The sequence below is a fragment of the Panthera onca genome, chromosome C2 (genome assembly GCF_046562875.1).
Source record: "Panthera onca isolate mPanOnc1 chromosome C2, mPanOnc1 haplotype 2, whole genome shotgun sequence".
Taxonomy (NCBI): Eukaryota; Metazoa; Chordata; class Mammalia; order Carnivora; family Felidae; genus Panthera; species Panthera onca.
The window spans coordinates 52,712,365-52,736,439 of record NC_138347.1 but is presented as its reverse complement, the minus strand read 5'-3'; positions in this window follow the sequence as shown (position 1 = coordinate 52,736,439).

Genomic DNA, 24,075 nt, shown 5'->3' with positions numbered 1-24,075 from the left:
CGTGATTCTATGTGTCCAAAGGTGAGAAGGCAGAAAGACTTGTAAACATCACTAATGATTACTACATTGTGTTAGCAACTTCTTAACCCACCTTTCATTTATCTCCTCCCACAAAATACACTAGTGTAGGTCGAAGGTCTCAGCACTATTTGTCCCTTGTTTGCTTGTTTCTTGCAAGAATTTGTGGCAAAAACAGTTCTTTCTACTCTGCCATCCTTATTCCTTCCTTTTTCCTAATCTTCAGTTTCCTTTTTCTAAGTATTATCAACAAAATATTTTATTCATGCTATGGAGGAGCCTGAGGTTGAAACAGAGAATTTTGCCAAATGCACTCTAAAATGTGGTTTGAAAGCTTTCCTGCCTGTGAATTGTCAGAAAATAATCAGAAGATTCTCAGTTTCTTCTAGTCAACTATTCCAAGGAGTAAGGCCTAGTCAGATATAGATTTGTGGATAGAAACCAAAATTCACTTCTGTCACTTGGATCATTTAGTCTGTTTGTGAAGGGAACTGTAGTAATTCATGATGAGGTAATAGTTGAGTTTTCAAAAATTTCTCCTATTTAGAATACAGGTGATTGGGGGCTGGTATTATAATTTATCTTTTTACCTGAGCATCTAATACTGATTTGCACATAGTTGGTGGTTCTGTCATTTAAATTTTATGATGAAACCATTGATTGGTGGCTTCTTAGAAATGTTTAAATAGGCCAGAAGAAGCACCTTTTTTTTTTTTTTTTGCAAAGACTCCTTACTTATAATTACTGTTAATACTCTATATAATACACTTTCATATAGAGCTTTACACAAAGTCACAACCTCCAAGTATGTAGTATTTTTCCAAATTTTAAAATGCAAAAGCAGATTCTTAGATTTAGTTACTTTCCCAGTTTTAAGTGACAATGGTTGTTTCAATATAAATCCAGTGGTTTTTTGTTTTTTTTTTTTTTTTTGCATTCATCTATTTGTTATGATTCTCGAAGCCAGGCATATTTGTTAGAATCAGGATCAGCTTCATATACCGGCAACAGCAGTAGCAGCCTCTGTCTGGAGGTGGGAAGCTGTGAGTGGTTATGGCGACTCTAGGGAATCATTACAGACCAGGATCCGATCTTTCTTTCCTCTCTATCCTAGCACATGGCCACAATCCATTCTCAGCATGGGTGTATGTTCCATGAGGATTGCTGGATTTCCAGGGTTTCCAACCATCATCACCTCACTGAAGGTTGCGTGGAGAATTACAGAATCCTGCTAAAAATGAGTGCTTCCCAACTCAGATCTCTTTAAGCAACATTCTTTGAAGTCTCCAACACTTTCACCCACATTTCACTGATCAGAACTTAGCATGTGACCACATCTCACGAGAAGCACTGTTGGGAAATCTGGGGGATATAGCCTTTCACTCTGAGAGTCAACAAACTCATGGTAAAACTTAGGGATTTGTCACTGAGGAGGACAGAAGAATGGATAGTTCCTAGGACAATGACATCTCTGCTACAGTTGGATAGTGGATTTCAGCTGGAATTTTCTCACCATTTTCAACATCCAGTTAATAATAACTAAGAATTATGAAATCGGTAGTATAGAATTTTATCAATTCTGAGATGTACCCCTCCACATACCCTTTTCACAGGTGTCTTACTATCAATACGATCAAACTCATGAGAATTCGATTATCATTACTTTTCAACCATCATAACAGCCCCAATTCTGCTTGCCTTAGTGTGTTATAGGTGTTCCATAGATGCTGTCCACACATAGGATTGCAAGAACCCCATTCCTGACTAAGTAAGGACACAGCTCCATGCCCTGCCATGCTTGAACACAACAACTTATTTATTTGCTCAGTAATTCAAAAATATTTAAGTGCCTAAGGCCATCTACTGTACTGAACCCTGAGAATATACTAGACAACCATGCCCTTGCTTTCACGAATCTTGCATTTTTATGGGGACAATGGGACAGAAGAAATTATATAAAATACCGGAAGTGCTAATTGGGAAGGAAAAAGAGAGCAGGGGATGGGATGCCAGATGTGTCTGTGGGAACTAGAGGACGTTTTAGATTCTAATATTAAAGTCTCTGGGATAGGGGATATTTGAGTGGCTACTTAGTTCTCCTGTGCATACATGGAAGAAGGACATTCCAGGTAGCATGAGATTTAGGATTAGGGTATTCTCAGACCTAATATCTGATCTGGTGACCCAACGGCTGGACTTTTGTTAAGTAGGTTACCTTATCACCAACACAGTTCTATTTATCCACCTGTTCAATGTCTACAAGGTTCTCTGTGACCAGGCTTAGTCTACTTGCCAGGATACTACATTTGTCCTTGCTGGACTTTCTTGACATTTCAAAAGGTACCTTTTTAAAACACCGGTAGTCAGTTGCCACCTTTCACAACACTCTTGTGCTGCTCCCATGCTCCACCTGTCTTATGAGTCTCCCTCATCCTATGGCTGAATCTGCCTTCATAAATTTGTCCCTGCCCGAAATGTCTGTTAGTTTTCTAATTATAAATCTCTCTACACTAATAAATTCCTGATATGTTTTGTTCTGAAGCTGGCTCGTGGAATATAACATAGTAGGCCTTTCAAGCTTTTTTGTGTCTGTACATTTAGATAGCTTGCACTTGCCTTGAAGTGTTTATTTCCAGACAGAGATCTTTTAATACAAACAGCTATGTATATACAAAAATTGATCAGTATGATTATAGAAGTCCCACAGAAATTTTCTTATAGTTCCATGTTTCTTCTTAAATAAAATGAAACTGATACTTATATAGTACATTGGTATTTGCAGATTTTTCTGTTTATGAATGATTTCAAACTCCATGAAGAAATGGATAAATGTTCTTTTCCAGACTCTTCTCTGCTACAATCTCTTTAGCACCATTATTTTTCTGATGATCATTCAAAGTGTTGATCCTTAGACTCTCTCATGCAGACTAAAGGCAACAGTTTTCTAAATAATGTTATTTGGGAGAACCTGGGTGGCTCAATCGGTTAAGCGTCCGACTCTTGATTTCATCTCAGTTCACGATCTCACAGTTAGGGAGTTCAAGCTTCATGTGTCTGGCTCTGCACTGACAGTGCAAAGCCTGCTTGGGATTCTCTCTCTCTATGTCCCACCCCTGTTTGTTCACACTCTCTCTCAAATAAATAAACTTAATGTCATTCTTTGTAGTCTCCAACTTCTTGTTTATCATAAAATAGATTAGTTCATATTTAGCATGGCATTGGTATGCTAGCTTTCACTAGATTACAGACCACCCCAAAACTTACTGATTTAAAATACAACCATTTATTTAGTTGAATGAGTCAGCCGAGTGGTTTCTCTGGTCTGATCTCTCATATGTTTGAGGTCAGATAACAAATAAGTTTGTGGCTGAATGGCTTAGGATGATGGCCTCACTGGCTGTCGGCTAGCACAACCAGGGACAAGTGATCTTCATGTATCATCTTATACATTCGCCCAGGCTTCCTCACATGGTTCTTGCAAGGTTCTAAGGTCAGCAAGAGACAAGCTGTGTTTGTCATGCCTCCTAATGGCCATAAGCCAAAACTAGTCAATGATCAAACCTGGCTTCAAGGGGTAGAGAAATATAGAGAAATAGACAATGTCTTGCTGGGAGGAGGTGCAAAGTCACACTAAAAAGGAATGTTCATGAGTGTTTATAGCAGCTTTAGGATAATTATTTAAGAAATTGGAAGGAACCAAGGTGTCCTTTAATAGGTGGATACATGAACTGTGAAATACCCATATAGTGGAGGGTTCTTCAGTGTTTAAAAACAAATGAACTATCAAACCATGAAAATACATGGAGGAAATGTAAATGCATATTACTAAGTGGAAAATGGCAGTCTGAAAAGTTTATATACTGCGTGATTTTAATATAGGATATTCTTGAAAAGGCAAATCTAGAGATAGTGTAAAATCAATAAATACCAAAAGGTTGCAAGAAAAAGTAAAGAATAAGTGGAACACAAGGTATTTAGGGCAGTGAAACCATTCTGTAGTACACAAATAGTAGACACATGATATGCATTTATGAAAACCCATAGAATACACAATAGAGTGAACCCTAGTTTGAACTATGGATTTCAGGTAATGGTCCAATCATAACACATGTACCACACTAACGAAGATGTTAATAGGAGAAACCATAGTGTGTGAACAGAGGAAGTTGGACAAGGGGCGAAGGAGTGTATGGAAAAGCTCTTCCTTCTACACAATTTTTTTGTAAATCTAAATGCTTTTAAAAAGGTTTTTTTGTTTGTTTTTTTTTTTTTAGAAAACGGGGGTGTACAGAGGGGATGAGAATTTATGACTACTTTTACAATCTACCACAGTATCTAAGACCATTTTCAAAACGTCTGCCAGATGTTACTCTCCAGATTCATCTCAATTCATCTCCCCAGGCCACCTGGTCTAATGACCTAGAAATCCCCGACACTTGCCCCAAATACTACTGCGTTTCTACACCCAGGTGCATTTTCTGGCATTCTTCCCTTAGCTTGGAGACTCCAACCTCCGTTTTTCTGTGTAGTAAAGTTCTTTTCATTTAAAAAAAATTTTTATGTTTATTTTTTGAGAGCGAGAGAGTGCGAGCAGGGAGGGGCAGAAAGAGAGGGAGACACAGATCTGAAGCAGGTTCCAGGCTCTGAGGTGTCAGCACAGAGCCAGATGCAGGGCTCGAACTCACAAATGGTGAGATCATGACCCGAGCTGAAGTTGGACACTTAACCGACTGAGCCACCCAGGCGCCCCAGTTCTTTTCATTTGTTAACCAAACTTTTATTTTCTCCATGATTCTTGTTGGTACCCTTTAGTGAAAAAGAATCCCTTCTTCTGCATTCCAACAACACCCTGCAAGTGGATTATTGATCCTGGTTGGCCTTTTATCATGCTCAGTTTTCACATCTGTTTCTAAATGTGGGCTAGTCCTTTGTCTTAATTTCCTTTGATTCAACTATAATGCTAAGTACAGTGCAAAGCACATAATTGGAACCGAGTAAATGTCGATTGGAAATAGTAATTAAATACAGAAGAAATGTGATAATTTAGTCATGCAAGTTGTTGTCTTGCCTTTGTTTTCCCTAAGTAGTTTGGATTTCCCGGTCTTCTTTCACTGCCAAGAGCCATTCCACTTGTAAAATACAAAGAATAGTACAGGGAGAAAGTTATTAAATTATACAAATGATAATAGCAAATGGTTTCATGTAAAGCATGTGGTAGAAAGGGAGTCAGATCTATGGCATATGAAGAATAGCACATTTAACTTATGGACTGTGAAGTAAAATACATATAAATTATTAGCTATTAGAGTCAGGAAATTTATAATCGACAATGCTAATATTATAAACATCACATTAGATATAGTTTCATAAGAATTTGGTAGTATGTACCATGTGGAGGTACATGTTTTTCTCTGTTACTATGACAATTGAAAATAGTGAGGATTTGAGTTTCTAATTTTAATTGATAAGCAGATTGCTTTTGCCAAGTATTGAGCTCTAATGGCCTAAGGTCTGCTCACTTTTCAACATCATTTCTGTGCAATTGAAATAAAATGATCAATTAGTCTTTTAAGCACAGCATCTGTGTTTTGAGGGCAAGTCGAGAATGGAAGTAAAAATCGATTTTGTGGATGAGTCTCAGAGGGGTACTGGCTCTTTCCCTTCTGGAAAGTTCCCATCTCTGAGCAGAAGGCAGCTGCTAGAATTAGGGCAGAAGTGAAAGATAAGTGCATGTTCAGTACATGACCTATGGTGAAGTTTTAAGCTGGTAACAATGGACATAACTGAATATGAATCTAATGCTATATTAGCTGAGAAAAACACAAGTGACCTCAAGAGTAATGCCTATTCAGCATTACACACATGGAAGGGAAAGAAAGCCAGGATACTGACTATAGGAGGGATCTAACACTGCTGCTATGAGGGGAGACCTAGATTGTGATAGAAACTGAGGAGGAAGCATCTCCTTTAATGGCAATCTGTTCTCTTCAAAACTAGGTAACAGCTTCACATGATTCCCTGGGCTTTGTGATCTGTACTTTATCAATACAAATGCTTGTAGGAATGTGCTTAGGGAGTACTATTTAGAAAACGGCTCTCAGAAATACATGTATTTTAAAGTATATACACAGGACTAAGAACAAGAAATACTCTGTAGTATTAAAAATCTTAGGTTAATGCACGTATCTCAGGACATAGGGAAAAAAATGAGGAAGACCATGATAGCCACAGACTCAGCTATCAACGTCTCATACAACACAAGACACGTCAAGTTGGAAAAGCTCCATAGATTCACTGACATCCTAAATTTTGGTTAAAAAAGATATTCTCCTGTTGTTTAGTTTTCAAGGATAGAGCCTAGAGCTTATCAGATCTATTCCATTGCTACTAACACCAGCCCAAGCAGTCATCTGTATCCCTCCTCCTTCCAACACACACACACACACACACACACACACACACACACACACTCCAGCCCCAAGGGGAGGAAAGACAAAATTCTCCATGTCTTGAATCATAAAAAAAGTCTTTACTTCACTTGTTGTTTTGACTATTAAATTAGCCCATCTTTGTAAAATGCCTAGCACATGGAAATCTCATAAAAATTGCTGCTATTACTACTGCTGCTGCTGCTATTGTCTGGCTCCAAGACAATATATAATCTGGGTATTAACAGTTATGCATAATGAGGCAGTTGTGGTCAAATGCAAATAGCCAATTTTGGAATCCTATCAGCCAGGGTTTGAAACCACTTACTGACAACCAAGAGTTTGGCTACCTTATTTCACCTTCCTGAATCTCCACTTCTTCTGTAAAATGGGGCAGTAACCTTTACCTCAGGATAGTTATAAGGAATTAATGTAAAGATAGTAGGAAGTAGGAGGGGTCTGATAAGTGTTAATGCCTTTTGCCATTTCCTCCCAAACCTTCCCCGTGGGAGACTCCACTCCAGACAAATGGATGCCACACTTGAATAGGTGGGTTGTAGCCCCAGACATTCCTTCCCACTCTGAGTGATTGATGAAAACCTGTTATCTCTTCCTGAGCAGCGGCCACTATTGACTGCCACACAAGTGTTCCCTGGATGTGCTGTTAGCAGATAGTGATGCTTGATTGCCCACGTCTGCTGACCATTCCTCTGAAGAAGAAACCCAAATAGATTGTGTGAGCCAGTGCTGGCAACCAATTCAGAATATGGTCCTGGATGGATACAAGAGTGAACACATCCTTAACTACCCTCTTTCCAGCAACTTTGCATACTTCCATAGCATGGGAAAGCCCATTCATTAGAATTGCAAACCTAAAATGCCCTGTTATTTTCTTTTCCTAAGTTTTTATTTAAGGTCCAGTTAGTGAACATACTAAAATATCCCAGTTTTTATGTTTATCTCTAAAGCCAGTTATATTCTTAAATTTGTTTTGCAAGTTTGCTTCTAGGAAATTTCCAGCCACTCTCTACTTCTAAGCTATTGTATTGCTTGTAATCTTCCACAGTCCTCTCTCCCTCTATTTCCCGCCCAGATGTTGGCTGTGAGATGTGAAGCGAACACTAATGTGTGCCCTGCACTCTTCCTTCTCTGGAGGCAGAATGGTCTCAGAGGAAGGGCCTGAGTTCTGCATTACGATATAGTCCCTCCGGTCTTTCTGTATGGGACTGCATCAGTTAAGCCTTAATTCTGTGCAACAGCATTGAGACAATAAGCACCAACTCTTTACCAGCATGAAGTGAATGCATGAATGGAAAATGCCTAGCATGCAGTTCATGCTTAACTTTCTAATGCTCTTTCTTTATGCACAGATTTGCTCTATCCATCTTGACCCACCTTCGGTTAAAAACTCTTACTCTGAACCCAGCGCCCATTTCAACTAGCCCTGTCACAACTTCAGAACAGCGCTGAGCAAGTGGCTGCAGACATACATCCAAGCTGTCTGATTCCAGATCTTTAGTGCTTGGTGGTGGGGATGGGAAGAACGGAGCCTTCCTGGGAAGAAGTAGCACTCTGGTCCCACCTTCTGGGAGACCACAGGCGGGCGGCCTGACAGACAAGAACATTTTCTGGGCACCTACTGGGCTCAAAGCACCTGATTAGGCTCTGTGAGGGATGACAAAGGAAGAAGACAGACCTCCTGCCTGGCTGCCTTGTCTGCCAACTGCTTAGAAGTCTGAGAGAAGCAGGGGAGTCAAGGTTAGCTGGAAGGATGTCGCAGCACGATGTATTCTACCCAGGAGGAGCTAATTTTAGGCTGCAAGTATTCTGTTAGCCAAGAAAATATTCATTCCTGGATTAAGGGAATTGGGAGTTAACCAGATCCAATGCACCCAGGGGGACTTGTAAATCACAGAGCTTCTGAACAACCTGAAAACCCCACTGAGAACCGGAAATCTATGTATTCCAGTCACAAAGGAGCACAGAAGCCTTTTTGTAAACCCAGCGAAGACAAATCTCACGTAGTTGCCTGACAGAGAGGACAGAATCTAGGACAGCCGTTACAGCACCGGCTAAGCCAAAGTTCTCCGGTTGTATTCACTGTGTTTTTTTACACGTTCTCATGTGACGTTTGCGGATACTGCCTGATCAAAAGGAAAATCTCTTATTTCACCAGTGAGGGGCTGGGGTTGGCAGGGAAGGTGAGCAGAGGTGGAACACAGGCTTGCTGATCTCCTCTGTGGATTCCCTCCTCTGCCTAGCCGAGCAACGATCTGAAGAACAGGTTGTCCCACTTGAGATAATGTGGAGCATGATTTCCCCTGCTGTCTCAATTATTTCTGAAATGCAAACTTGCAAGAGCTGATTCGTGTGCTTGTATTTAGGAAAGAAACGCAAGCCCTCCCACATAGCCATGCGCTTTGTTCTCATGGTCGTCTTCTGTGGATTTCGCTCTCCACTGGGATAAATAGATTCTCATAGAAACAAAATCAAAGTGGGAAGATGATGCTAGGTGAGTTACTTGTCAGTAATTTTATACAAACTTTTGAAGGTGGATGTGTTACAAACACTTCTAATTATTTAAAATGACACTATTATTACTACAGCTCTTTTCTTCTAAGAATTTTCTGAATTCAGTGTGCTTTAGCATGCTATCACTAATCATCAGTTTATTTAAAACTGGGGTGAGGTGATATGCAAATAAGCAATCTAAAACTTTCTTTTACAAGTACATTTTATACATATTTCCATTATTGCATTTTTAGATTGGCAACAGCAATTTCCTGTTTCAATTAAATTATATATTAAAAGGCAAATTTCAGAACTGTCACTTAAAATAATTATTAACAAGCAATAGTCAATACTGCTAAGAAGCAATGGGAGAAAGAACTCCAGATTTTAAACAAAAATACCAGGTTTAGTTTAGCTGTATCACTTTAGAAAATGTTACTTAACCTTTCTAGCTTCAGGGTCTTTAGATAGAAAATGAGGACGAGATGTCTATTTGCGTGAATTGTGGCAATAAGAGCTGAATGTGATCAAGTGCGTGAAAGCTACGAGGCAAAAGAGTTTGATAATTAGTGTTTTCCTGGGTAAATTGTATATAGAGACTAATGTTGGCAGAACTGAAGGGTAGCTTTGAGCAGAGATTCATATTTGAGGATAAGGTTGCAAAGATGGACTTCTTTAGGAAGCCCCTAAATCTCCTAAAACAATGTGCAAAACTTCTGAGCACCTATGTACATTAGGATTCTCTGGGTTGCACGTGACAGAAACCAAATCCATACCAGCTTATCCAAAAGGCAGCTTAAATAAAGAACAGGTGGAATTTAGGTACCTTGGGAACAGGTGGGCTTGGAAGTTTAAGTGCTTGCTCCTTGTAGTGGGTCTGTTTCTTCCTTAGGTGGACATTATTTGCTTTTACAGTTGATCAGCTCCTTCAAAACACATTAGAAGGCATAGATTCAGAAGATTACATTAGCCATACTAGAGAGAGACTGAAACTGGCTCTCTCTCTTCCCCAGGTAAGAAGTCCCAGGAAAGGACACATATCATTCTATCTTGATCAGAACCAGTCGTGAAGCCAAGAGATGGGGTGTTTAAGATGCTGGTGGGGACTACTTGTATGACAGATTACAAAAAAAAATTTTTTTCCAGGGAAAGAAAGGGCTTGGTGTCTTTCTGGGGATATAAAAATTCATATACATGGAATATTTTGTGGGAATTCATCCTCAGATATTCAAATGTTTTCATTCACCATAGAAGAACCACATATGTGTATATTTGAGAATTAAAAGGACATTTCCTCTTATACAAATATCCTATGACTTATTTCTTAAAGAAACCCAATGTTTCTGTGAGTATATAAAAAAGTTTTCACTTAACTTCAGCCTTATGAGTGAAAAATGAATGCAAAGTATTAGAATATTAGTCATTTGTTTATGTGAAGATTACTAATTGAAGTGCAAAGACTTTAATACAATTTAATAATTCTCAGTGGGCAACTTACTCTAAAAATGGCTAATATCTGTAAATAGATGTCAACTTAATACAACAAATATTTGAATACTTATTATGTATCACATTTGAGCTAGACAATGCCAAAATAGAGTTGACAACTTGGGGAAAACATCTTTAGTATTTGTGATGGTCAGTTTTATGTGTCAATTTGGCTAGGTTATGGTGCCCAGTTGTTTGTCAAACACCCCTCTGGAGGTTGTTGTGAAGTTATTTTTTAGATGTGATTAACATTTAAGGTAATTTTTTAAATTATGTTTGTTTATTTTGAGAGGGGGAGAGAGTGTGGGGGAGGGACAGAGAGAGAGGGAGACACAGAATCCGAAGCAGGCTCCAGGCTCTGAGCTGTCAGCATGGAGCCTGATGCGGGGCTGAACTCACCAACCGTGAGATCATGACCTGAGCCAAAGTCAAACACTCAACCGACTGAGCCACCCAGGTGCCCCAGATGTAATTCACATTTAAGTCAGTAGACCGAATAAAGCAAATTAATCTCTAATGTGGGTGGCCTCATATAATCAGCTGAAGACCTTAAGAACAAAGACAGTTTTCTTCAAGAAGTAATTCTGCCTCAAGACTGCAGCGTAGAACCTTGCCTATTTCCAGCCTACAAATTGTGACCTGAAGACTGAAACATCATCTCTTTCATGAATCTCCAGCCTGCTCTACAGATTTCACACTTGCAAACCCTTACAATCACATGAGCCAATTTCTTAAAATAAGTCTTTCTCTCTCTCTATATATATACATATCTATGCCCAACTGGGTTTCTTTGGAGAATCCCTAAAATAAAACAATACCTAAAATTGAGAAGAAAAAGCCAACAACCCAAGAATAAAATGAGCCAAAGTACAGCAGAAGAAGCAGACCATCCTCAAGTTCACCTACCTTGATATGGACCTTGATCAGTTGCTGGACGTGTCCTAGGAGCAGCTGAGAGAACTGTACAGACCTTAGAGGGGCACGGGCTATGGCCAGGGCCTGCGGGTAACACATCCTGCTGCTGCGCCTGCTCGTGATTATATAGGAGGTGTGGCCCCTGGAGAAGCCCAAGGTAGTGAAGACGCACCTGTCTGTTATAATCATCCTGCTGCAATGGGTGAGCAAATAGTGGGCATCTACAAGAGCAAAAGCCCCAACCAGGTGAAAATTATGTCTGAGATGATTGGCCACTACCTGGGCAAGTTCTCCGTCACCTACCAGCCCATGAGGCATGGTCTGCCTGCACTGGGGCCACGTGCTTCTCTTCTTCTCCCTCAAGTCGCCTGCTGGGCCAATAAAAGCACAGATTCCCTGTGCCCACCTGTCCATTCCCCCCCTCCACCCCACCTTCCCGCCAAATAACAGTCCTGTACCTGTTCACAGAAAAAGAAGTTTGACAAGAGATATTTAATGTTTCTTGAAATAAGAGAATTCACATTAAAACTAAACTAAGATATATTTCTTACATATTGCACTCACTGGTTGTGAAATAACACAACTCATGCATTGCTGGGGTATATTATCCTACTCTATGGAGGTGTACCTTGATTCAGAATTTCCACTTCTAGGAATATATACTAAATAATACACTGGAAAAAATTATGAGGTTCAGTGTGCACAAGTCTATTCACTGAAGCTTTATAAGTAATATAAAAAATGCAAACAACAGAAGCATTCACCAATAGGGGACTAATTGAGTCAGTCATGGTGCAATCACAGAATGGAATACAATGTAGCTATAAAAATGGAGGGGCTGATCTCTATATACCCACATGCTGTGATCACCAGGGTGTATGATCTGGTGAAAAAAGGCAAGGAGCAGAATACTATTTATCATATGCTGTGTTTTGGGAAAAGTGCAGGAAATATGAAGATATGAACTTATGTGTGTGTTTGTGTGTGTGTGTGTGTGTGTGTGTGTGTGTGTGTGTCTGTCTGTAACTATCTGGAATAGATATTAGATTATTTGCTTTTCAGAAGGAAACAAAAGAAACTTTAAAAATTCAATTAACAATGATTACCTTTCAGGAAGGAAGCATTATAGTAAAGAAGGAGATAGGTTAAGGTGTGAACTTGTGTTATAATTTTGACATTAAAACATATAAAAACATATAAAAATGTTTTATACAGTTGAGAAAAAATATATTAAATAGGAAGAAGAAATTTAAGTTAAAAACGAACTGAAACAAGTGATTTCAGCTGTTGATTATGTAACATCCCAGAAAGTTCCTTCAGGTTTAAAAAAAGCTTCAAGTGACTACTTTTAGTAGTAAATACGTTGTTGTTGTTGTTGTTGTTTTAAATTTTAATGTTTATTTTTGACAGAGAGAGACAGAGCATGAGCGGGGGAGGGGCAGAGAGAGAGGGAGACACAGAATCCGAAGCAGGCTCCAGGCTCCAAGCTGTCAGCACAGAGCCCGACGCAGGGCCCAAACCCACAGACTGCAAGATCATGACCCGAGCCCAAGTGGGAGGCTCAGCCGACTGAGCCACCCAGGCGCTCCAAGTAAACACATTGTTATGTTAAAAGTACAGTGGTTACTGGGGAGCCTGAGTGGCTTAATTGGTTAAGCAACTGACTTAGTTCTGGCTCAGGTCATGATCTCAGGATTTGTGAGTTCAAGCCCCCACTGGGTCTGTGCTAGCTGTGTGGAGCCTGCTTGGGATTCTCTCTCTCTCTCTCTCTCTCTCTCTCTCTCTCTCTCTCTTTCTCTGCCCTTCCCCTACTTGTGTGTGCGCTCTTTCTCTCTCTCTGAAAAGTAAATAAACTTAAAAATAAAATATGCAACAGTTTTTTTAAGGTAAAAATAGGTAATTATTAATGGAGTTAAAGAAGGAGGTTTTTCAGCCTGAGAAAACAGAGAAAAGTTTACCTGGCTGGCTCAGTCAGTAGAGCATGTGACTCTTGATCTTGCGGTCATGAGTTTGAGACCACCTTGGGGTAGAGTTTACTTTAAAAAAGAAAACAGAGAGTAGGAGGGGGGATGGGCTAAATGGGTAAGGGGCATTAAGGAATCTACTGAAATCATTGCTTCACTATATACTAACTAATTTGGATGTAAATTTTCAAAAATAAAAAATAAAGTTAAATCAAAAAGTAAACAAACAAACAAAAAGAAAGAAAACAGAGAAAGAAATACCTGTATAAAGTATAACAACAGAAAAAAAAACCCTGTAATCTTAAATTTGATTTGGAAACTCATTTTTTTCTCTCTTAAAAAACTACATTTATTTCCTGACTGTTCACAGGAAAAGCCTAGTAGCAATGAGAACTCGTGTGGTTTGGAAACATGATTTTACACTGAAACATCCTAGGACTTTTGGTGAAATAGCTGACTTCAGCCAGACTTAGGGCAGAAATCGGGAAGATGAAATTGGGGCATCTTATTGTAACAGGAAATAAGGAATTTATCCAGACCAATGAGTTCATATCAGAAGAAAACAGAAACCAAAAGGAAAGGGTTCCCTCACCCTGGCCTAAAATAGAACAATATATCGAAAAAGAATAATGACCACATGAATTGGAACACACAACATATATAAAAATCTATTTGTTTATTAAAATTCTTAAGAATACTCCTTGGTCACCATTTGGAGCTCACTAGACCCAATTTCTCTAAAAAACTGATTGGGGTGCCTGGGTGGCTCGATTGGTTAAGCACCGACTTTGGTTTAGGTCATGATCTCGTGGTTCGTGAGTTCAAGCCCCACATTGGGCTCTGTGCTGACAGCTCATAGCTTGGGGCCTGCTTCGGATTCTGTGTCTTCCTCTCTCTCTGCTCCTTCCCCACTCGTGATCTGTCTCTCTGTCTCTCAAAAATAAATAAACATTAAAAAAATTAAAAACTGATCAAAGAAGAACTGGGCATCTGTTCTTCCTTTCCTGTATAAACCTATTTTAGGGTTACCAAGTAATGACTGTGTGAACGTTCTTTATAGAAGAATTTCCTCTAATAAATACAGACGAAATGATATAATTAGAAAGTTGTCATGTTATAAACCACTAAATTACCAACGGAACTGGGAAAAGGTCAGCAATGGATGTTCAACCACTTGTTAAATGTCAATAGGAAACATCATGATAAGCACCTTGAACCCCAAATCCAGTCATCACTAAAAGTAAGACTACCACTTCACAACTGTTGGTGAAGATGTAGAAAAAGTGCTACCTTTGTGCGCTGTTAGTGGGAATGTAAACTGGTACAGCCACTGGAAAACAGTAGGGTGGTTCCTCAAAAAGTTAAAAAGAGAAATGCTATATGATCCAGCAATTCCACTCTGGGGTATATACCTAAAAGAATGGAAATCAGGAACTTGAAGAGATATCTGTATACCCTTGTATACAGCAGCATTATTCACAATAGCTAAAATACAGAAGCAATCCAGGGGATAATGAATGGATGAATAGATAAGTAAAATGTGGTGTTTACATACAGTGGAATATTATTCAGTCCTAAAGAAGGAAATTCTGACATATGCTACAGTATGGATGAAACTTGAGGACATGATGGTAAGTGAAATAGGCCAGTCACAAAAAGACAAATACTGTGTGATTCTTCTCATATGAGACACTTAGAATAGTCAAAATCATAAAGACAGAAAGAAATTATAATAGTTGTTGCCAGGGGTTGGGGTGAGGGGAGAATGGGGAGATGTTGTTCAATGGGTATGGGGTTTCAGTTTTATGAGATGGAAAGAGTTGTGGGAATGGATAATGATTTAATCTGACTGAACCGTGTACTTAAAAGTGATTACGATGGGGGCACCTAGGTGGCTCAGTCAGTTAATAGTCCAGTTCTTGATTTCAGCTCAGGTCATGATCTCACGGTTCACGAGTTCAAGCCCCATGCAGGGCTCTGCACTGGCTCTATGGAGCCTTCTTGGGATTCTCTCTCCCTCTCTGTCCCTACCCACTCACGCTGTCTCTCTCAAAATAAATATATAAGTAAAACTTAAAAAAAAAGATTAAGATGGTAAATTTTATGTCGTATATACTTACTACCATTTTTTAAAAAGTGAGACCACCAGACACGTGCCCCCTGATGTGATACAAAAAGCCTATAGGAGATATTTGCCTAAATAATGGCACCTAAATCTACTCAAGTATCCAAACTTAATGACCAATTTACAGAGAGTACAGGGCAATGAATGAGTTGAATTTGGAATGATAAGTAGGATTTTATAGTTTGACAGGAAATGGGAGCGATGGGAGGAGAGCATTAGATGCAGGTACTAAACCGCAGGAGCAAAGGAGGAGCAAGTACCTCCCTTGGGAAATAACAGGCATTGAGCCATATTCTGGAAGACCTTGAATGTCTGTCTGAGAGGTGTGTAGACACAAGCAAATAAAAATAATGGCAATTGCTTATAAATGCTTTCTAGGGACCAGGCACTGGGTTTCTTGTACTCATTTACTTCCCATAACAATCTTTTGTGGGAGGCATTATTTTTATTGTTTCACAGATGAAGAACCTGAGGCTTAAGAAAAGGTTAAATAACTTTCCCCAAGGACACTCAATGCTTACAAACAGGGAAGTTTCCAAAGGTTCAATGTCATTCCTTTCTTATCTGTAGAACAGCAAATTCATTAAAGAGTATTGCTTATGCCGTTCTAGCTAATGCAAATCACTCTTTGTGTTTTGTCCTTGGCTTATTTATCATAAACTATATTTCATTGATTCAAATATCATCAATTTTAAGTCTTACAATTATTTTATATAATAGGAAAGAAAAATGGCGTCAATTAAACTCTAGCACAATGTTTTATCATATCGAATTTTTATTTGCTACCTTCTGAAGGAATTCCTATAGTGTTATTTAGACATTTGTTTTGAAGCATATGTTAGTATACATAAAATCGATAATATTAGCAAACTATGTTGGCTAAGAATTCCTAAAATTTCTTACCAGAGTACGACTTTCCACATTGCTCTTCAATTCAGTAATCAAGGTCCATGTTTTTCCACATATTTTCCTTTGTGCCATCAAGAACCAAAACATAATTAAAGCCCACAGTGCTGCACTTTTAAGTCAGTTTTGCAATGATATAGACGTAGCCTGCCTTTGAATTCCATTTGGAACTTATTCAACCCATTTGGTCCATGCCTTTTCTATCTCCTTCTGTAATTATTTATATCCTACAGGTTAAAAGAATGCTTCTAATTTTCCTCCAATGTACTGAAATTTAATTTTGTAAGTTTCAATGCTGAAGCTTTTCATATTTTCTCTTAAAGTGACAACTGTCCTGATTGCTGCCAGGCAAAGTAAAGCATCATTGGGCATAACTTGTATCTTGATTACAGAGATGTTAAATGTGAGGAAGTAAAATGCAGGCCCTAGGATTGCTGAGTAGTTAGAAAGAAAAAAAAAAAGGTTCACTTAAACATCATGACATGTGGAGACAGAATCTAATCAAAGCAGCTAGTTGAGTGCCTGGGTTTAAATCCTCTCTTTAATTGCTGACTTGTGTCCAGTGGCCATCTATCTTCCTGTCTCCCTACTTTCTCACCACCTTCCCTTCCATATTTATTCCACATGTTTATTGACTGCCTATCATGAAGTAGACATTAGCATGGGTACTTGGAAGTCATTAGAAAATTAAATAAAGATCACAACTTTATGCAGTTGGTTTCAGTCTTGAAGCATTTGATAATTAAAGGGGGGAAGACATTTTAGATGAATGCAATATCACAAGTCAACAATGTTGAAATAAGAAATGCATTTTTTCTCTGCTACCAATTTGGACTCTTTAGGAATTGCTTTCCTGACCTTCAAATTCTTTATATTTGTATATTACATAAATAAACGTATGTATGTGAGTGTTTCTATGGGTGTGACACTTTAAAATCACAATTACAGATGGAGCTATTTTCTACAGAATATCATGTATTCTTCAAGGTGAAGAAGAAAAACTTCTGCCTAAAATGATGATCAGTGAAATGCAAAAAGGGCAACAGCATGGAAAATGAAACATAAATGACGTTTATAAAATGATCTTGGTTATATTTCTCTAAGGTGTTGTTTGCAGCCCAGATGACCCTCTTATTTAGCACATGAGTTCTTGGTTAACTAAGTTGCCTTTGGGGTTCCTTTGCTGTCATTCATGTGTATTACAGATTTTATTTTTCCTCCCTTAAATCCACAGAGGATATATATCATTCCCAGATACACATAGTCATTTTTGATTTAAAATATTTCCCTGTATTCTTCATATAGGAACAAATCTATTATTTTATACAGGGAATATTTTTTTTCCTTTGCTTGATATCACAAGCCAAAGAGCATATCATTTTCAGCAATTTAAATTTTAATGAATCAATGTGCTACATTTGATTTGCGTCTGTTCCTTCACAGCCACATAACAGTAGTTTGCATTAATCAAATTAATAGTAAAGGGGTTAAAATTGCTAGCTTCTAAGGGAGGGACATGTCAGCGGTATTAAACGTTGAATTTGGAATGATCCTCCTTGCATGTTAATTATTAGCTGCCTGAGATGCAGAGGAAGCTCAAGGAAATGATACTCTAACCATGTGTTATTTTAATTCTGGAAAAGATCCTTTAAAGGATGAATTACATTGCAGTGTGCTTTCTAATCAGACCATGCATTAATTTAGATCAATGACCCCAAATCCTTTAAATCTACTGTCACTGGCAGTAATTGCAAGGATTCTATAAGGCTGCTTAAAAAGTTTCCTATCAGGACAAACAGAAGATAGATTCATTTACAAAATCGAATTTGCAACTGTGCACAATAGAAAGCTCATCTCATTAGTTGTAATGGTGATCAGATAATTTGTGCCATCCTGTATTTGCTGGTGTGTGTAAGACTTGCAAAAGAGAGGAAAAGTGGAAGGAAACGTAAGAAAGAAATTACAACTGACATAGTTCTTGTCTACAAACACCTGATTGCTTTCAGCAGCCTTGGCAATGTCATTTAGGGACTCCACAGTGCAAACGATCATTTTTCCTTGTTAAGCCGAGGTATACAAGTAAGAAATGAGGCAGAATTAGCCACTGTCTTGGTTGCTGTATTGTCCACTCAATGACTTTCAGTCTCAAGAACCAGACACTCAAACAGAAAAGAGCTGTGTTTTTTCATTCCCTACCCCTGGATGGAAACTGAAACAAGATTCATGAATTTTTGTTTCCCTGAGAGATAACAGTCAGTTTTTTGTCACATAGTCTCAACTTAGTAGTGTCCAGTTTAAGATAGGAATTAACAATTTAATCTCCACTGTGACATAAAGCCTTTCTTTTTCTCGTTTTGCTCTAAGACTTGGGCACAGAATTGGGGTGTGCCTGCTTTTTTGTTCATCCCCATCCCATCCTGACTCTGTTTCTCAAGCTTCAACTCTCTGGACGTGGAGCATGGGGAAGGAGGAGGGAAAACGCTAGTGAGGTAGGAAGTTTCTTACCCGCTGATGGCTTCCAGACCTCTGGCCTTGGGGGATATTTAAAGCTGTTTATTTTAATTTTTTATTATTATTATTATTTTTCCCCCACCATAGCATACCAGGCCACAGAGCTCCTATAGACAGATACAAAGGAAGCAAGTAACTAAACGGATGGAATTGGAAGAGGTGATGTCACCCCAAACAGTATCCCATCGATCTTACCTGTACTAGGCCACGTAGGTCCACATGGCTGCTTAGTGCAGTAGAAAAGGACGCAGTAAGATGAACGTACATATGTGGAGTGCTTACTATACAGCAGGAACTGCCATCCTTTTGCCTTTATCAAACCTCGACATTGCCATCTACTCTGCTGAGAGGAACACAGACCTGACTTCAGCTAGAATGAAAACTCTTATGTATATGAGGAGACCATTTCCAGAAATACCCATGAAGAGCTAGGCCAGCATTTGCCCAAGGACTAATCTAATAGACTAATCTAAATAGACTAATCCACCATGAGCAAGTCTGGTGCTGTGACCTCAGTGGAGCTGAGACTCTGCTTCCCCAAAGTGAGAAAAGACACTTTTAGTTTGCATAGTTAAGTAACGCCCGTTTCTTTGCTTACTGTCTCAGTCTCTGTAACCTACATTCTGTTGAACTGGGTTTTCCCACCCTGTGGTGATCTCTAATTTGTACCTAACAGCTGGGCAAAGTGTCATTTTCTGCTTCACATGCACATTTTATTCTTTAAAGGGCAATAAGCTCTGAAGTAATTAGTGTTGCTGCCATTTTACAGATGAGGTAACTGAGGCTCAAAGTTTCTGGTGTTATATTCAAGGCCTCACTACTAGTAAATTGTAGATCCCTGTTCATTTAGAAGTCCATTCAAAGTCTACTCGTTTCTAAAGACTACAATTTTTTCTTTAAACCAGTAAGTACACCAGTCTTTCAAAAATGTCCTGTGCTGTTTGGGGGACACAAAAAACAAAATACCCACCTCTGCCCTTACACCACTGCCACTATTACTTTATCCAGGATGTAGTGGGTAGTCAGAAGCCGCATGGCTTGCAGGAAAATTTGGCGAGGGCGTATGCGTAGGTATGTTTATTAACTCTTTCCGATTGTTTCGTATTTAAACAATCCCATTCATATCTCCTTCTCCTAACATTGAAACTTTCTGGGGAGCAACTTTACAGGTCTAAAGAATCTATGCCTAAAATGTGAAAACATAAGAAAAAGGTTAATGAAAGCAGTGAGGAAACTTCTGATCTCTTTTAGGATATTGCCTGTGATCTTTAAGATTCACTTTCCGATTTAGTGCCTCGGCACCTGAGAGCCTGCTGATTTGTATGATTGTCCTAATGACCAATGACATGAATTACTGAAAACCTAATTAGGGCTTTTGAGCAGAGAATATTTTTAAAGAGACTCTGACATTTGGTGAGGAATGTGGTGTCAGCGGAATATCTAGCCTGAATATAATTCCTAATTTGGGAAAAGGTATTGGCATGTAATTATGGGGGCATACAGAGAGAGCAATTATACGAACATGTCTTGAATGCTGAACTTCCAGAACAATGTAAAAGGACAAATGTGGACCACAGCCAGACAAGAACACATAATGTGCCCGGTCTGTCAAGAGAGTTGCATGTGATTTACACAGTTAAGAAAGATCTCTAAATAGCAACCTGGCATTACTGCAAATAATTCTTACATGTTGATGCCAACGTATATTTAATAGCATATACAGGCCTTGGGGGCCCTAGGTAGTGAATGCTGGTCCTAGGAAGCTCAGGAAAGAAGGAAAACATTTCAAAAGCACAGAAGTCTAAAATTGCGGCTCTAATAAGATGTGTCTGTTCTTGATATTATCCTGACATAATCAACCAACCAGGAAAGTCAGTTGCTTCTGAAAAGGTGTACCAGTGACCTGTTGTTGCATAACAACAATATCAAAACTCAGTGGCGTAAAACAGTACTCATTTATTATTGTAGCCCACGTGTCCATGGATCATCGGATTGACAGGTAACGTAGATTGGGCTCAACTGATGCCCAACATATGTAGATTGATGTAGATTTGATCTTGGTTGGGTTTGCTCATGTGGCTATGGGCTGGCTAGGAGCCCTGCTCTAGACTGGGCTTGTCTGAGGCACCTTAACTGGTGCAGATCTGCTCCGTGTGTCCTCAACCTCCTCCTGGCATTAACGGGCTTGCCTTAGCTTGTCCTTTCTCACAGCGATGACAGTATAAGAGGCGAGAAGCAACATGGCAGGCCACTTGAGTCCCAGACTCAGAACTATGAAACTATCACTTCCATGTGATTTTAATGGCTAAACCAAATCACATGGCTGAAACTAATGTCAAGGGGTGAAAAAATATGGCCTGACATTTTGTGGGTAAAACTGCAAACATACATGCAAAGGGGATGGAGACAGGTAAGAGTGGAGAATTAGGGCATCTAAGGCAACAAACAGACCACACAAGATACAGGAACAGGGTGTTTTTTTTGCAAAAGCATTTAACTTTAGGAAGCATCTTCTGAAATACACACAGTGGGATGGAAGGAAAGGACCCATACTTTGATATAGCTATAGTAGCTTCTTTTAAGAAGAAAATATGAGCCAAAGATAAAATCAAAGACTGTGTGAACTGTTACTGACGTGCTTCATCACACAAAGTCAACTGTTAGCAAAAGCTCAGCTAACTGTAATTATAGAGATATGTGCTTTAAATCTGGAAACTTGAGCTCATTTGGGGAACCAAATCATAAGTGAACAGCTCCCTGTGCTCATCCAACCTTCCAAACGTCTGCTGCTCCATTCTGGTCTTTCACTTCTAAATCGGAATGTCAACTATTCTGGTAAAGCCCATTTGACTTTGCTCCCAACCGCTGGGATCAAATGCTTGGAAAAATCATTTTAAAGGAGAAATTGAGAAGCAGATTTCCCAACCCCCAACCTATATACGCATACAAACCCTAACCCTCCAACACTAGGAGGGGGGGCTAATGAAGCCAAACCAACAAAAGCTGCCTCACGGCCAGTTTCTCTTCAGTGGAAACAGTCCCCAGGCAATGGTGGTGGGGGGATTTGTGTAAATTTCACTTGCTCTATTTTGCAGAAATCCCACAAAAAAACAGCAGTGTTAATCCTCACAAATCTTCACAACCCTCTGAATTGAACACTGATTCCATACATTGCATTAGCTTCAGGACACCAAAAAATATAAGGAGTCCTGTGGTGATAACTGTGAAGTACATATCTGATATCTTAATAACTTTATTACATGTTATTGTGTTTGAGAAAAATTAAACTCCAAAGAATGAAAGAGTAACAAAAGTCACTACAGGCACTATTTAATTGTGTTTCTGTGAAAACAGATTATTAGTTAGGAACATGGGGGAGTTGGTGTTGCGTATGTGTTTTTTGTGGTGTTGCCTTTGTGACCAAAAACTCGTCCTCTTTTTAAACAGCTTATATGCAACGATTATATACGAAAAACAAAGCTCTCCAAATTAAGAAAAGTCACAGAAGGATTGCTCCTGTAAGAGAACCTGCAAACGTTTTTTAAAAATAATCATTCCTCTTGGAATCAGATTCAACAATAGGTAATGTCTGTCTCTCAATACAAAGACTATTTGAAAGCTTTCTAATCAGTCTGAGAAAAAGGAACATAGTTTACTTACTGCCAATAATGTAGAAGCCCAAATTTTCTGGGTGAATTGAGTTTTTGTAACAGTTTAGCATCCAAAGATTGACTGTTAGACATAAACCTTTTCTTTTTTTTTTAATATGAAATTTATTGTCAAATTGGTTTCCATACAACACCCAGTGCTCATCCCAAAAGGTGCCCTCCTCAATACCCATCACCCGCCCTCCCCTCCCTCCCACCCCCCATCAACCCTCAGTTTGTTCTCAGTTTTTAAGAATCTCTTATGCTTTGGCTCTCTCCCTCTCTAACCTCTTTTTATTTTCTTCCCCTCCCCCATAGACTTCTGTTAAGACATAAACCTTTTCTTAACAGAAATATTCCATTTCCTTAATGAGCCATTCCAGGGAGAGTGCTGTGAATCAGTTTCCAAGCAGTAACTACATAATATTTTACTAATAATGAGGTTTTCTTACTGATGAGAATTCAAAGAAATGTATAGGGCTCCCAAAATTTTAACAGTTATTTCTGTAGAAGTGAACATTTCAGAGGGTATATGAATCAAGCCATCAATTTAAACTGCTAATTGAAGCTTAATTTATCCTGACTTACCTGGGAAAATATGATCAGAAAAAATATTTATGGGAAAAGCTGAGGTTTCATTTTGATTATCTCATAAATATTCTAAATTGAGTTGCTGTCAGCTTCCAATTTTAGCAAATGCTGTACCTTCTGGAGACCATAGCCTCTACTCTCTGATAATACAAGTTTTCTTAAAGAATATAATAATTTATTTTGAGCCTCTATGATGTTGAGAACCTTATTTATTTCTTTGAAGTATAGAGTTTATAAAATTAGGTTTGCTCATACAAATTTCACTGCAACTATTGAGTCTAGTATGTGCTATTGTACCTGTTTATTACACATACGAATGGCTGTCATCAAATATCTTGAATATTTTAACTCCATAGCTGCGTTTTGCAGTCCTTCAAAACATTCCTTTTTTGATCAGAAAATTCTATGTCCTCCCTTCTAGGAAATGGGGTAAAATAGCCCACAGTGTGTGTGTGTGTGTGTGTGTGTGTGTGTAACTGAGCATCTTTCTCTCATTCAGCTGCTTGGCCATCACAAGGTAAAACCTTTTCCAGAGCTAGCTAATAAAAAGGGACAAGACAGATAACTTGAGAATGGAATCTCCTTTTGGAGTTCTATGCCTGTGTATTCATTCCCCAATGAATAGTTGTGCATTTGAGGAGCATTTATAAGGAAAAATGAGAGAAGAACAGATTTGGAGCAAAAATAAATTGGATTAGAATAAGGATGGTGAATAGGTGAAGACAGCATGCTGGGGGGAAAAAAATGAGCTCATTTTTTGACTTCATATTTTCGAAAGACAGTGTGGTTTTAAAGTTTAGAGGAGAAATAAGCAATCCATATTTAACTTGGGGATTTTTATTGTTAAAGTATTATAGCTATAAAGCCAAATCTAGACAATTGATTGTCTTAATAGAATTAGTTCCATTGGATTCTTTAGACATATAAATTAAAAACTAATATTTATATAGAATTTGTTTTTAAAGCAGTTT